This window comes from Acinonyx jubatus, chromosome B3, assembly GCF_027475565.1.
Source record: "Acinonyx jubatus isolate Ajub_Pintada_27869175 chromosome B3, VMU_Ajub_asm_v1.0, whole genome shotgun sequence".
Classification (NCBI taxonomy): domain Eukaryota; kingdom Metazoa; phylum Chordata; class Mammalia; order Carnivora; family Felidae; genus Acinonyx; species Acinonyx jubatus.
Genome location: NC_069386.1, coordinates 29,563,236 through 29,580,053, shown reverse-complemented (window position 1 = coordinate 29,580,053; position 16,818 = coordinate 29,563,236). Strand labels below are relative to the sequence as shown.

At 36.2% G+C, this 16,818-nt stretch overlaps 1 protein-coding gene across 10 annotated transcripts in view; it reads left to right on the top strand.

Annotated features, from left to right (window-relative positions):
- Positions 1–16,818, top strand: part of PEAK1 (pseudopodium enriched atypical kinase 1) — a 310,300-nt gene that overhangs the window by 93,239 nt on the left and 200,243 nt on the right. The window lies entirely within an intron of this gene.

The window sequence follows — 16,818 nt, the reverse complement described above, 5'->3', positions numbered from 1 at the left end:
CCTAAGCGTGATCCTAAGTCCCTTACTTTTCTCTAACTCTCCACATCCATTTGCTTACCATTTGGTAGCCTGTTTTCTTACCTTGTAAATATTTTTTATCCCATCTTATTTAATTCCTTTACTCCTCTACTAGTTCTGACCCTTAGAAATTTCTCTCATATACAACATTACAATGCTAGTCCCCATGCCTCCAATTCATTCTCCTCACCCTACAGGCAAAGCAGTCTTTCTAAGAGGCAGATGAAATCTTGTTTCTCTCTTCAGTAAAATTATGTGTTGGCTTTGCATTGTTTCAAGTATAAAGTTCAAATTTTTCCTCTTGAAAGTCTTGCAGAATCTCACCCTGCCTGGCTGTCCAGTCTTGTTTCGTGGCAGTGTCCTCACACAAAACCACTCTGCAGGACATACCCCTGACTTCATTCCAAACATTTAACTAATTCTTCTTTAGTTTACTGTGTTCTTACTTATCTCAGAACATTTCCTCAGCCTGAAATTCTTGGTACTCCCAATGCCTTTTAATCCTTAAAGACAGAGCTGGTCTTTCAGAAGACCTTCCCTAATTCTCACACTATCATTCTCAAGGATCTCTATATTCAACCTCTGTTGTCACATAACTGGCTGTTATATTTTGTTGACCTTAACAATAAAGCAGCCAGTTATTTTATCAGCAAAATGGGTTTATTCAGGAATAGCAGAAGAATTACAATTTGTGATATGGAAGTTATGACAAACCCTAGACAAGTCTGGATGTCCAAATAGAGGAATGTTACTTTATAGAGAAAAGGAGGAAGTTGGGAGGGACTGCTTTGAAGGAAAGTCTGTGTATGTTCCGGGTGTTGACAGTTTCTCATTGGCTAAGTTGTGGTGTTTTCTTACTGGCTGAGCTTGTTGCTGGGCAAGGAAAAAATTTTCCACTTTCTGTTGAAGCAGCAAAGTAGGTTTCTTGTTGGGAATGCAAAGTGTGTCTCTTCCTATTGGGGTATAGTTAGTGATGAGTAATAGGAAGGAGAGCTCTTCCTTCTGGCCTCTAGACTCAATTTTAAACGAAGTTTCCTTTATTCAGTTTCACAACTTGAAATACCTCTTGAATTCATATACTTTCCATCAACTTTACACTTTGTTCTAGACTGTCATCATTATGACGTATTTAAATGGTCTTTCTGCTTCTGCTTTGGCAACTTGTAAAGTACCTGCTTTACCCAGTATCCAGTGATCTTTCAAACTCCACATCTGATCATTATGGCACTGTGTTTAAAAATCCTTCTTCTCTGGTTGACCAATGAGCTTAGGCTACAGACTAAATCCTAATGTGGCCTGTAGTGTACTGCATGCATTGGTTCCTGTGTGTCCACTTTTCTAGCCTCACTTGTTTTCTTTTAACTCTTTAAACATGCTCTGCTCCCTAGTATCTCTGGACCTTTGCACAGGTTTCTCCTGTCTGAAACATTTATCATGTAGATACCTTCAACTCTCAGCACTTCCTCAGGATATCCCCACCCAGAGCTATCTATAGCAGATTTTTTTGTTATAGGTTTCACTTATTCTGCATAAACTTGTGGAGTTGAGCAAGGTGGAGAGCATATAGTTGCATTTAATTTTCAAAAATGATTGTAGCTCCTATCTTTAAAAGTAGCTTTTCTGCATTCACTCCTCTGGAAAAGCTTCATTCCTTGTATACAAACTGCTCATTTCACTCATTCCATTAGATTCTTGTCCTGTCTGGACTTCTTGATAAATTCCTTAAATAGAGGTCTTGTCAGCACCCTAGATTCTTTGGCTCTAAATCTTTTTTACAGTGTAACCATTTTTCTCTCCCAATTTTTAGTTTTGTTTGTTTTGTTTGTCAATTTTTGGTACAGAACCCACAGAGAAAGTTAACAGTTGTTTACTTTGTTCAGAAAAGTTCTGAGTAATATAAGCTGCACTTAAATGGGTACTCTGACCACACTAGGAACATAAGAGACTTTAAAAAGAGTGATTCAGGGTGAGCATTCTGTTCCTCACTTCCCTAACCCCCAGACTCAGACCTCACACTTAGAATTTTGTGTAATTTCATGATCTGCTGACAAATATCCAGAGTTAGTCCCGATTTTAAACATATACTGCCAATTCATAGACTCAAGAGTGGAAAGAGGTTTTAGAGGCCATTTAGTTTTAGTCCAGCCACCTCTCTATTCAGGGTTGTTTGTTCCTGAGTGTTCTGTGCCACCCACATGTAAGAGTTGGTCTTTCATACAGTGAACTCAAACCTGCCTCCTTAAAATTTTCATCCACTGGCTTTTAACTCTTAGCACTGTCTGTGGAGTGACAACTTTTGTATGTAAAGACAGCCATCATGTCTTTTCTAGGTAGCTTTTCTCCGGGAAGAATAGTCTCAGTTCCTTCTATATCATGGCTTAAAGTTCTTTTATCATCTTCTTTGAATTTCTGCAATTTTGATTTTTGAATGTTTTGGATTATTTACCACTCTGTCCCTTTTCTATTAGTGTAAATAATAAAGATGATTGCAAATGAAATAAGTTGATAGGTTTAATGGCAAATGCAAAATATACAAGAACAACTTAGTTGAGGGAACCTGTGAAATACAATTTGGTGTTTAGCTTACAGATCAGAAAAAGTTATTTATCCAGACTTTTTTGGATTAAATAGGGGGTGGAGACAGAGGACATTTGGGTAATAGAAACTGGTATAGGGGATGATTTACCTGATGAATGACCACTTCCTTCATTTTACTACATCATTACATTTGCATATCACTATCATTTTCAATCTGTGATCAGCTGCTCAATTTCATAAATACAGTGTATCCAGCATTTTGCCACTCAGGACATTACAGACTGTTATTTATTTATTATTATTATTATTTTTTGGAGCTGTAAAGATGTTTATTCCCCTGCTGAAAAACACACATTTTATTATGAATTATAACTTGTGGCAGCCTTACAGGTCATTCCTCCTATCTGTGCAAAATTACGGATTTACCACTTGCTGCCTGAATTAAGAGAGTTAGAAGTGGTGGTGGCAGCTGAACTTCCTATGAACTGCAAAGCCCTGAGATAACTTGTCAGGGATGTCTAAGGTTTCTCTTTTAACTTTGCCTTTATCTTACCCTGGGAGAAAACCCACACAAATGAGAGAAGACACATTCATCTTTGGTAATGACACAGAAACTTGTGCTTTTCTGATCTTTTGCCACTCAAGTGCTGAATTAATATCAAGTGAAAATTATAAAATAACTTTTTATAATTGTTTTCAACAAAAATTGAAAAGGAGCATTGTCTGGATATTTATGATTTTACCTGAACTCCAACATTTCAAATGGAATTGATCTCTTTCCAAAGGACAGCTTTATCTGGGTGGTTTTCATTTTTATTTTTTTAAAGTTTATTTATTTATTTTGAGAGAGTGTGAGCGATAGAGCAGAACAGGGGCAGAGAGAGAGGGAGAGAGAGGATCCCAAGCAGGCTCCACACTGTCAGTGCAAAGCCCACATTGGGGCTCGAACTCACGAACCATGAGATCATGACCTGAGCTGAAGTCAGATGCTTTACTGATTGAGCCACCCAGGCGTCCCTTGATTTTTTTTTTTTTTAAGGTTTTATTTTTAATCTGTACACCCAACATATGGGGCTCAAACTTATAACCCTGAGATCGAGTCACATGCCCTACCAACTGAGCCAGCCAAGGTGCTCCTTGATAATTGTTTTTTAAATACTAAAACTTGTGCATGATGTCGTCTTGGTGACCAGCTTTGAACAGAAGTTTTAGTATTAATAGCATCTCCTCCAATAATTTAGCTTCTCTTCCTTCTTTCTCAGTCTAATATTTATTGAAAGGTGTAGGACCGGAAAAGGTCCTTACGTAACATAAGCCTATGGTACTGGAGTATGTGAAGTGAAATAGAGGTGTTTAATCAGCCTCAAAAGCTATTTACTGCTTCGTAAACTTCAGTGCTCAGTGTCATAAATATTATTACTGTGCTAGGACTTCAGAAAAGCAGTGAAATAGCAAAACTGATTTTTTTTTCTATAGTTAAAATATGGAAGGTTTTCTTCCTAACAGAATTATGTAATGAAGCTAATAGTTTGGAAAAGCATACATACTTGAAATTCTTAACTGAAATGTCATTAGAAGGGACTTAAATACAAATGAGGGATATGTTGACAATAAAGCAAGGAGGAAAGGCTATCGCTGTTAAGGCTGAAGTTATGTTGAGGAATAAGTCACATAATATTTGCCATGTATTTATTGAGCACTACTATGGGGCATGGGCTAATAGATGCTTTCCATCCATTATTTTTTTAATTATTATAGCAGCCCTGTAAACTAAGTTGGGTCTAGTTTTAGAATAAGGACACAAGCTCAGAGAAGTTGTTACATGGTTGTGTCTGATTACACTTCTACTCCCTCCATTACTTCAAACCGCTTATCAAAAGAAAGCCTGCATTTAAATAGTCATTTTTTTTTTTTCAAATGCATTCTGCTGAATACCCATTAGTATACTGGAAAAGTTAAGCTGTGCTATGTTACTTCTTAGATTTTTTAACCTTTTATTTTTCCATATTCAACATTTATTAAGCAGCTAGTATATTCCTAACATTTAATAAGTATTATGAGGGTTGTAACCATATGTGAAGACCTTGTCTTCTCCCTTCAGAGTTTACAAACTGATAAATATTCCAGCCTTGTATACAAAAATTTTAAAGTACAATCAAGAGAGCAAGGTTCTTTTTTCCAGTATTTTGTGACTGTTGGCGAGACCCCTTCCAAATTATTCCCCTTCTGTTTAAGTAGGGAAGTGCACATAAAAGCTAAAATTCAATCCAATTGATGTATGTACGATCCAGTTTACAAGGACAACTAAGGAAGGAGTTCATAGTCTGGTTGAAATGCTTTGATAGAGGGGAAATCGTGTGCAATGAGAATCTACAAGAGGTAGTTAGCATAAGAACTCCTGAAGCAGGAAAGGTTTTATAGAAACATTGTCTTTGGAGCCAAAACAACAACAACAACAAAGAAAGCTGGTCAATACAGAATCTAAGGGAAGGCTTTTGTTAGGATTCTAACATTTCATTAACCCAAATGTTAATTTTTTTGTGTGTACTATGTACTCTGTATGTACATAGTACTATGTACTATGATTTCGTATTCTTTTACACCAGTAATGTTTTCAAAAAGACCCTACATTCTTTATGAAAATGTAAGCAGTAGAAGTTAAAAAGTTTGGATTGTTGATGTTTGTATAAGAAAATTTGCTGATCATCGTGTCCAGTCCCCTCACTTTGCACACAAAGAATCCAAGGCCCAGATAAACTGTGAAGTGCTTAATATCAAGTACTTGTAAACATCAGACCTGGGACTTGGCTTGGGTTATAGTCATGGTTTTGTCCTGTAGCTAAAGCTCTAGTTGAAAAATGCATGAGGTTAGTGATGGTTTAATAATAAAAAATGATTTATATTTCCTTTTATTGTTTTTCTTCATTGGAGTTGGGAGAGAAGTGATTGAAGAAATGTGAAGTAATGGAAGTATCCTAGATGGAATGTGGATGATAATTTATTTAGGTAAAGCATGGGGAAGCTTTACTTCAGAAAGTTCAGCTTTCTAAAGTGGAGTCACTTAATTTCGCAAGGTGTTTATGTACATGCCATCTTTATAATGTATAAAATAGTGTGAAGATAGCAAATTTAATAAAAAGCCTGAGTGTATGAGGTAATAGTGGCAATAGAAATTGTAAGCTCAGATTTATTCATACATTCTTCTCTTAACTGGCCTTTTAACTGAAGTGAAATTGATGGGAAAAGCATGAAGTTATGGAGAGTTTGCAATAGGGATGCCTTTGGTTGACTGTGATTACTATAATGTATTTCAACCTTGAAACTGAGCCCTGGATGACAAAGGAAGGCAGCTTAGACATAAGAAAATGCCAGAGAGACAAAATAACCTTCAGCTAGTCTATAATAGAATGATTAAGCAGTTCAAAATGTAAATGCCATATTCTATCATACAGCCATTTCCGGGGATTTGAAATGATCATAACTCTTCTTTTTCTGGATCCAGAAATGCAATTCTATTCTGAATGGCATAAGAAAGTATTTGGGGCCTACTGTCAGCCTGTTTCTAGTTGCTTTACCCAGGAGATAATGTGTGCAAAAGCCAAATAATTTTTGAAGAACGATATAAATGATGTGAAAGCAAAGGATAAAAGGTATCCTCAGAATTTCCATGGTTAAGTCCAATGAAGGGTTTAGACTTGGAGTGTTTAAGAAGTCTTACTGATTACATCATTCATTCCTTTAAAGTCTTACTAATTACCCTTCTTTCACCTTTCTTAAAATACTTGAAAGAAATCCAAGACCAAAAGGAGAAAATGGCTAAACAAAAATGTGCGTGTTGACTGCCATTACAGTTTACCATATGTACTAATCTTTGCTAGTGAGAATTACCTACAGTGTATATAAAATGAAGATGTTAGATTAGATTATTTCTAAGTCCTTTCTTGTTCTAAAATCCTAACCAAGACTCTATTGCATTATTCTAAGTCCTACCCATTCTCCTTTGTATTATATCCTATCAATCGGATTAATTTCCAGAAGACCCTACATTAATTATTTACTCCTTTGTCATTTAGTGGATCCTCATTAAATATATAATTGAGTACAAATTCTGGGCCTATCTTTCCTACCCATTTTTATGAATCTTCTGGCCAACACTGTTTATTTAATACTCTTCAGCTCCCCTGTGTGCACTCTAAGTTGTTCCATGCCCCTATTAAAACTTTGTCAAGTGACTTAATTTCTCTGGAGTTGTTTCTTCACCCTTGTAGGAAGGATAATGGATTTAATGACCCTTATACTTTTGTGATTTCTAATTTACATATAATTTTTCAATGATTGCTATTTTATCATTATAACAATGCTTTACAGTGATAAGTGCAGGAATTACTATACACATGTACAAATAAGCACCAAGTCCAAGTAGGTTAGGTGATTTGTATGACAGTTGTTCTCAAACTTGGTAGTGTCAGAAAAAATCCCATTTAAAAAGTATCCCCCAAAATGAAATGCTTAAGGTATAGATCTAAGAAAATAAATGTAGATCTATAAGTAGAAAACTATAAAACAATGATTTTAAAAAGTCAAAAAAGATCTATATAAATGAGGTATTCTGTGTTCATGGATTGGAATACCCAATATTGTTAAAGCCTCAGTTTTTTCCAGTTTATGTATAGACTCAACACGATCCCAGTCAAAATCCCAGTAAGCTATTTTGTGGCTATCATCATACTAAATCTAAAGTTTGTATGGGAAACAAAAGACTTAGTAAGGTCAACGCAATACTGAAAACGAACAAAGAAAATGAACAGTTAGAGTACTCACACCACCTGATTTCAAGACTTAATGTAAAGGGTACAGTAATCAAGACACAGTGGTATTGGCAAAAGAATAAACACATAAATTAACAGAATGGAGAGTCCACGCAATAAATAAACAAAATAAATCCACACAAATACAGTCAACTGGTCTTTGACAAAAAAGCAAAGACAGTTCAATGGAGAAACGATAGTCTTTTCAATAAATGAGGCAACAAGTGAACATTTGCAAGAAGTGAACCTAGGCATAGGCCTTATGATTTATACAACAATTAATGCAAAGTGGATCGTTGGCCTAAATTTAAAATGTAAAACTATATTGAGGAACATATAGGAGAAAACTGATATGAATCTTGGGTTTGGCAGTGAGTTTTAAAATACATTAGTAATGTGATCCATGCAAGAAAAAAATGGGTGAAGTTGGGCTTAGTTAAAATTGAAAACTTCTTCTCAATGCAAGATACTGTTGAGAGAATAAAAAGACAAGCCACAGTTGGGGAGAAAATATTTGCAAAACACATATGATAAAGGACTTGTATCCAAAATATGTAGAAAACTCTTAAAACTCAGCAATAAACAAATCAACTCAATCAAAAAATGGACAAAAAATTTGAAGAGACACTTCATCAAAGAAGATATATAGATGGCAAGTAAGCATATAAAAGGTTAAAACAATAATGAGATACCATTACATACTATTAGAATGGCTAAAATTCCAAACACTGACAAAAGCAAATTTTGACAAGGATGTGGAGGAACGGTAATTTTCATTCCTTGCTGGTGAGAGTGCAAAATAGTATGGCTAATTGTTGCCTGCAAAGCTAAATGTGGTCTCACCATGTAAATCAGCAAACACCTTCCTAAGTAGTCACACAACTAATTTGAAAACTTACAACCAAACCTGCATGCAAACGTTTATAGTAGCTTTGTTCATAATCTCCCCCGCTAAACCAGAAGCAGCCAAGATATCCTTCAGTAGGTTGAATGAATAAACTTTGGTACATCCATAAGTGGAATATTATTCGGTGATAAAAAAGAACTATCAAACCATGGAAAGATATAGATGAATCTTAAATGCATGCTGCTGAGTTAAAGAAGTCAGTCTGAAAATTCTACATACTGTGTAAGTCCCATTATATGGCATTCTGGAAAAGGCAAAAATAAGAGTCAGTTAAAGGATAAGTAGTTGCCAGAAGCCAAGGGGAGTAACAAATTGTGGGGAAGGTTGGTTAGGTGAAACGCAGGGGCTTTTTTAGGATAGTGAAAGTATTTTGTGTAATGCTGTAATGATGAATATAGGACATTAAGTATTTGTTAAAATCTGTGGAACTTTATAGCAGAAAGAGTGGATATTAATATATACTAATTTTAAAAACCTCATTTAGGAAGTCAGGGATCTCAGGGTAGAATGTAAAGTGTGACAAAAGAATGTAAATGTATTACAAATATATTAATGTCACTGAAGGGGGTGTAGGAATGAGGTACTGATCTAAGTAATTTGGGAAATGAGTAGAATCTGTAAGACTAAAAGCAAAAGGAACTGTATATGTAAACACTGTACTCTCTTACAGGGGGACAGGGTATATGGGTTAACAATTCTGGAGCTGCTATACATGTTTCTGCTATTGTAGTGGGGTTACAGTAAGCAAGGGGAAGAAGCTAATATGATCCATGTGATAATGGACTGGAGTTGGAGACTTAGTATGAACTCATGTTTAGCTTAATATAGATGCAGGTGATTGCATATAAAAATGTTTATAGATAATGTGTATATACATAGGTTAGTAAACATAGTTAGATTGCTCTGTCAGCTGAGAGGGTCTAGAAGCAATGAAACCCCAGTAGCAATGACCACACCTTGTGCCCAGATCTTGGTTTCTAATACCATTATCCTATAAGAGGAATGAAAGTTTCTTGGAGAAGTGACTAATTCTTGTGTTGGGGCAGGAAATATATAGGGTGAGCCCAGAGCATCTTGTAGTGCCCAAAACTAACAAAGTGCTTTAAATACACACACACACACACACACACACACACACACACACACACACACACACGGTAACAGGAGTATGCCATAGGGATAGAAGAGCTAACTAAAAGATCTCCCAACATGCAAAACTGGAACACTGTGAGCAATAAAATAAATAAAATAGTGTTGGGTTAAAAGCCAAAATATAAAGAAATATTCATATATCCATACTGATATAAACAAACAATTGATGTTGACCCCAAGGAGAATAGGCACATCTCCCATGCAGAAGAATTTCAGTACTTTATTTAGATACTCCACCTGCAAGGAAGTGTAACTCCCCACCTCTCAAGTTGAACTCTTGATAGTGACTTTTCTCCAAAGAGTACAATATCATGGAAAAACCTGACAAACACTGCCTCGTGCCAGGTTATCAAGGTCACCATCAATAGTGATAAGTCATGTTGATAAGTTGTATCCTTGATAGGGTAAAAATGATACTTTACCTGTGCTGTTTTCCTCCCTCCAACACATTATCCCAGTCTAATCATGAGAAATCAAATCACAATTCTCTGAAATATCTGAACAGTAATCTTTAAAACTATCAAGGTCATTGTAGTAGGTTAAATGGTAATATCCCCCCAAAAGTATGCCCATGTCCTAACCTCCAGAACCTCTCTCTCTTGGACACAGAGTCTTTGCAGATGCATTTAAGAATCTTGAGAGATTATCCTGGATTATCAGATTATCTGGATTATTTAGTAGGCTCTAAATCCAATGGCATGTCCCTCATAAAACAGGGAAGGCACAGACACAAGAAGAGACAGAAGCAGAGACTGGAGTGATGTACCTGTAAGCCAAGGGATGCCTATGGCTACCAGAAGCTGGAGGAGACAAGGAATGGTTCTAAGACTTTTCAGAGAGTGTGGCCCTACTGAAATCTTGATTTTAGAGTTTATGACTCCTAAAACTGAAAGAGAATAAACTTCTGGTTTCCAGGATAGTTAATATACCTGAAACTGTTATACCAGTTTCAGGTGTACGTTATAGTGATTCATCAACTCTGCATTACTCAGTGCTCATTATGATAACTGTGCTTTAATCACCTTTACCTGTTTCACCCATCCCCACCCCCACCTCCCCTCAGGTAACTATCAGTTTGTTCTCTACAGTTAAGACTCTCTTTTTTGGTTAGTTTCTTTTATTCTTCATTCATTTGTTTTGTTTCTTAAATTCTACATGAGTGAAATCATACGGTATTTGTCTTTCTCTGATATATTTCACTTAGCATTATACCCTCTAGATCTATCCATGTTGTTGCAAATGGCAAGATCTCATTCTGTTTTATGGCCGAGTAGTATTCCATTGTGTGTTTGTGTGTGTGTGTGTGTGTGTGTGTGTGTGTGTGTGTACGCACGCGTGCGCACGCATGTGCACCTCCCACCTGCCCCCCCCCCCCCACATCTTTATCCATATATCTGTGGATGGACACTTGGGTTGCTTCCATATCTTGGCTGTTGTAAATAGTGTTGGAATAAACATAGGTGTGCATATATATTTTTGAATTCGTGTTTTCATTTTCTTTGGGTAAATACCCAGTGGTGGAGTTACTGGGTCACATGGTAAATTCCTGTTTTGTTTTGTTTTTTAATTTTATTTTTCATGTTTATTTATTTATTTTTGAGAGAGAGAGCATGAGCAGGGGAGGAGCAGAGAGAGAGGGAGAGAGAGAATCCCAAGCAGGTGGACATTGCCAGCGCAGAGCCCAATGCGGGACTCTATATCATGAACCGTGCGATCATGACCTGAACTGAAATCAGGACTCATCTAGACGCTCAACCAACTGAGCCACCTGGGTGCCCCTTTGGGATTTTTTTAAAAGACCTTAAGTTTGTCTAATTTGTTACAGCAGCTACAGTAAATTAATACATTCATCAAAGACAAGGAAGCTCTGAGAAACTGTCACAAGCAAGAATAGCTTAACAGTACTTAATTACTAAGTGTAGTATGATATTCTGGATGGGATCCTCACACAGAAATTGGACGTTGGAGGAAAACTGAGGATATCTGAATAAAGTATGAACTTTCGTTAATAATAATTTATTTGTATTGGTTCATTAGTTGTGACAAATGAGGGCAGGGGGAAGAGAAAAAAAGTGTGACAATGTATCACACTAATACAAGCTGTTAAGGGAAATTGGGTGTGGGATACATAGGAACTCGAGCTATCCTCACAGTTTGTGTACACATCTAAAACTGTTACAAAATAAAAGATATAGTAAAAAAGAAAGAAAAGGAAAAGGTACCTTTTCTAGGAATAAAATGACCTCAGAATATCCACCCCCAGAGCAAGTGTTTCCTAACTTTTGCAACTATGTTTTGGGGGAGGTTTGTCTATTTTACAGGTCTCCTCTGTTCTTTAAGCAGTGTGTAGTCAGCCTTGCTGTTCAAGGCAGATAAGCCGTTGGGGAAACAGATGTATTCAGGTACAGAGGAAATCAGGGCAAGTCACAACACATTCTAAACAAAGTAGCACTTTGGCTTTCTTACTGCTTTCTTTGCTCCCTGAGTAATTCAGTCCAGAAATCATAGGATGGGGCCTAGAAACATAGGTGCCTGTGCTAGGACTCCTTGGAGAAATGGCTGATTCTAGGGCTTGGGTAGAGAAAGAAAAGGACAAGATATGCTGGAAACAAGAAAGTAAGGAATCGCTCAAAGAGGTATTATATCTAAAGGACACAGAAGTGACCTTGAAGGAGCAAGCAGTCACTGGCCAATTTTTGAACAGTTTGAACATCAAATAATACTCATTATCAAATTATAGCCCACTGAATAAAATAGGAATTCATGAGTTTGCAGTGACATAATAAATGAATGGAGAGAAGAAAAGGAAGAATGGAATTAGAAAAATCAGTTTGGGAACCAGTGTAGTTATCCATGGATAATCAGTTATCCATGAAATGTCAGTAGATGCCAAAACTAATGGGTGAAAGTTTAATAAGGAATGCTGTTTATGTAGTTTCAAAATATCTCCTCACAAAATATCTATTACTTACAAAGGAAAGAAAAGGAACTTCACAGAAGGAAACCTGGCAGATTCTAACCTTAATCGGGTGATGAAAGCTAATGTTAATAGTAATGGGACAAAATAAAATCAAGCACTGCCTGATAGGATGCAGTGTGAGGACCAGGGCATCATTTCTATGATTCATCTACCAAAATCTATATAACCTAAATCTAATCTTGAGGAAACAGCAGAGAATCCCAAATTGAGAGACTTTTTAGAAGATACCTGGCCTGTAACTTACAAAATTTTAAAGATCATGAAAGTAAAGGAAAAACTTGATAACTGTTTCAGGGTTAAAGAGATTATAGAAACATGACAATTAAATGCAACCCATGATACTAGATCTGTTCCCTTTGCTACAAAAGACATTAGTGAGATGACTGGTGAAACTTAAATAGGGCTTAGAGATTACCTGGTATCATTGTTGATTTGTTGATTTTGACGATTGTATCATGGTTATTTGGGAGAATGTCTTCATTAAAGGAATTACAAACCTAAGTTTTCAGGGATGATGGGACATAATGTCAGCAATTTACTCTCAAATGATTAAAAAAAAGATTCTTCATACTATTCTTGAACTTTTCTGTAAGTTTGGAATTATGTTTAAGATTTTAAGTTTATCTTTAAAAATTTTAAATAAAAGACACTATGGGGGTGAGAGGATGAGAGGGAGAATGTATTCAGAAAAGCTCTGATCAACTAAAGATCCCCAGACCTTGAGGAAAATTGGATACATTAAAGGGAAACACTAAGATCAAATATTAATGCTAGGAGAAAGAGTTCGTGGAAAGAATTTTTTCATAATGAAAAAATAATCTTGTAAATAGTCTTGGAAACTTTGTATTGAGTGCATTTGGTGTTAATGTTTTCCTTGACTTGCCTCATTGCCAAAGGTGGGAGTGGAAGTTCAGCTCCTTGCTGGGTCATGCTGGGGGGGGGGGGGGGTGCGGGGAGGGGGGATGGGTAGGGAAAGAAAGGAAAAGAAGTGCCAACTGTTACCACTTTGTATCGTCTTGTCCTGTCTAGGTGTTGCCCGGAAGGGTTGACATTTAGCTCCCTGTGGGCCCTGCTAACACCAGAGAAGCACATAGGAGGGACAGTCAAGAACATTGACTGAGGAGAAACTACCAATAATGAGGAAAAGGGTGAATCTTATGATGGAATTTAGACTATACCATTCTGCTATCCTAGGCTATGATCCTTGACCTCTTAAGGCATATGGTCTCCTTATACTTTTTGAATTAAGAATTTTAGAAAGGATAATTTTAAAGGACCAGTCAACCCATTGTATTCCACCCAGCAATCAGTATCTAAGTAAGAAATATGATAAGGGAGTTATTGGGTCTTCTCAATGTTGGAGTAAACATATCAAAGAATGGAAGCTGTAGGACTGTTTCTTCATTAACAAATTCAGTCAAAGGGTAGATTTATGGTTGTGATCAACCTGAAATAACTGTTTTTTAATTTCAAAAAAATTGCTGAAAATGACTGTTGTCTCCTATGTTGCTAGTTACATATATAACCATTAGTAAACCAACAATACAGCTTTGGTCTGTATTAGTCTAGTTTAAAATTGAAGATAGCTAGAATCTTCAACAATTACAGTAGTACAGTTGTTAAACTATTTTAAAATGGCTGAGTTTTCTTCATTTAAAAGTTGAAAGCCTAAAACATAACAATAAGACTAACATCTACCTCTTTGAAAACCATGTGATGAAGAGTACCTTAACATTTTTTGAATACAGTGCTATGTTCTTTGGATGATGGGAGAATTGATTAAAATACCTGGGGCGTCTGGGTGGCTCAGTGGGTTAAGTGTCTGACTCTTGATTTTGGCTCAGGTCATGATCTCAAGGTTTGTGGGATCGAGCACTACCTGTGACTGCACAGAGCCTGGTTGGGATTCTTTCTCTTCCTTCCTCTTTCTCTTTCTCTCTCTCTCTCTCTCTCTCTCTCAAAATAAATAAACGTTTAAAAACAGGAATTGACTAAAGTACCTGTAATACATTAGTTTCAATAAATATTTGATGTGAAATGAATGTTGAATAATCCTAAAAAGATTGGAAACTATTGGCATTAATTTCTCTTTGAGTGAGAAGTAAATGTCTTGCCTATATTACTCAATTCCTGTTCTCTACTTAATAGAGAATTTGGGATGTAATGTAAATGAAAGCTACCCGTGTTAATCTTGGATTAAAATCACACAGTAAGGAGGAAACCTAATCATTAAATAGCAAAATCAATATCATTTTCTTTGCTGCAGTTTAAAAAATGTAGCATACATTACATAGCTGCAGTGATCACTGCCCACTTTTATTATTTATTTATTTTAAAAAAATTTTAGTGTTCATTCATTTCTTGAGGCAGGGGGAGGGGCAGAGAGAGAGGGAGACACAGAATCCAAAGCAGGCTCCAGGCTCTGAGCTGTCAGCACAGAGCCCGTTGGGGGGCTCGAACTCACGAGCTGTGAAATCATGACCTGAGCCGAAGCCGAAGTCACACACTTAACCCACTGAGCCACCCAGGTGCCCCAGTCACTACCCACTTTTAAAAGGGACTCTTGAAATCTATTACCATTTGAAAAACTCAGATACTAAATCCACTATGCTGCCAGTAGCTGGGGGCGAACTGAGAGTGACTGACATGGTACATTGCCTAGTATAATTCATACGAGAAATCCTTTTCAGCTCATAGATTTTTAAAAATATTGTTAAGTCCTGTGGCTGGCAGAAAAATAGAAAATTCTGCCTGTTTTTAGCAGAATTCCTCCTTTGCAACCAATTTTCTTTTTATTCAAGCTATCTTCTCCCAACTCCACCCAAAGCCAAGATTGGTACATCTGAACTTCTAAAATCTGAATTCTTTGCTTTGGCCCATACAGATGTACAGATGTCTTGGTTATAGGAAATGAGAGTTATGTCATGTACTGATTTCCTGTAGGAGCTGAAATATAGCAAAGTAGGACAGTGTGAAACGTATGAAGAAGAATATAGCAGATAAGTTTTTGTTTTCCAAGAAAAGACTTCTTTATCTTAAGAGGTCAATCATCAAAGTACTCAAAGGAAAAGAGGCAGCAAGTACTCTTCTGCTAAATTTTGTGCTAGGATTCTTTGTGATTTTCAGCTAGGTGACCTACTTTAAATATTCAGCGATTGTCCCAGTTTGTGATTAAGATATTGGTAAACAAAAGTTGTGCAAAACTTATGAGGACATCTGTATAATCTATCAAATTTTGTTTTTATTTAAAGGCATAGTTGAGAAAAAGAGGGTAACCTTTAATCATTAAATATTAATAAATCAGCAACTCTAGGGTTTTAAAAAATTTTTAATTGAAGGACCATTTTTTCCTTTAATCATCTTAATTCAATCCATTTGTTTTCCTCACAAATAATAATTACCTGAAACAGCACAGAAACAAAATAAGGGCCAGGAATACAGGGCATATTTTGGGAGGATATCACCATTCAACCTACTGCAATTGCTTTGTTGCACTTTGCAGATAACTACGTTTTTTACAAATTGAAGGTTTGTGACACCTTGCATTAAGCAAGTCCATCGGTGCCATTTTTCTAACAGCATTTGTTTACTTCCTGTCTCTGTGTCACATTTTATTTATTCTTGCAATATTTCGAACTTTTTCATTATTATATTTGTTATGGTGATCTGTGATCAGTGGTTACAACTTGTTGAAACTTCAGATGATGGTTAGCCTTTTCTAGCAATAAGGTATTATTTGTTTTTAGACATAATGCCATTGCACACTTAATAGACTATATAGTATTGGGTAAACCTAACTTTTTTATGCACTGGGAAACCAAAAAAGTCACTTGACTTGCTTTTCTGTGATATTTTTGTGGTGGTCAGCACCAAACCCACATTATTTCCAAAGTATGCCTGTAATCGAAATTTGGGGTATACTTAGTTTTGTCAATGCCATTGGCTATAGTGATACCCACAAATATTTGTTTATCTGTTGTAATTCAAAAAGCATGGATTCTGAGAATCCAGTGAATTTTGTAAAGCACTGGGACCTTTGAGGTAAAAACCTAGTCCATTCCTTTTTTTTCATCCTATCCTCAGATTTCATGTGCCTACAGATTTTGTTTTTAAAATTAAATTTAATTGTTTTTAAACAAGTTTATTTAAACAACAAGGTACTTGACTTGAAGGGAAAACTATCTAGGATTCTGCTCAGGTTATGATCTCATGGTTCATGAGATTGAGCCTGACATCAGGCTCTGCTCTGACAGCATGGAGCCTGCTTCAGATTCTCTTCTCCTCTCTCAAAATAAATAAATAAACTTAAAAAAAATATTGTCCTACATGTAACATGTACAAAAAAGTTATAAAATTGTCCTTGGTTTTATAATAGCAAATGAAATAAATTAAAATTCTCCAATAAAACAAAGTAC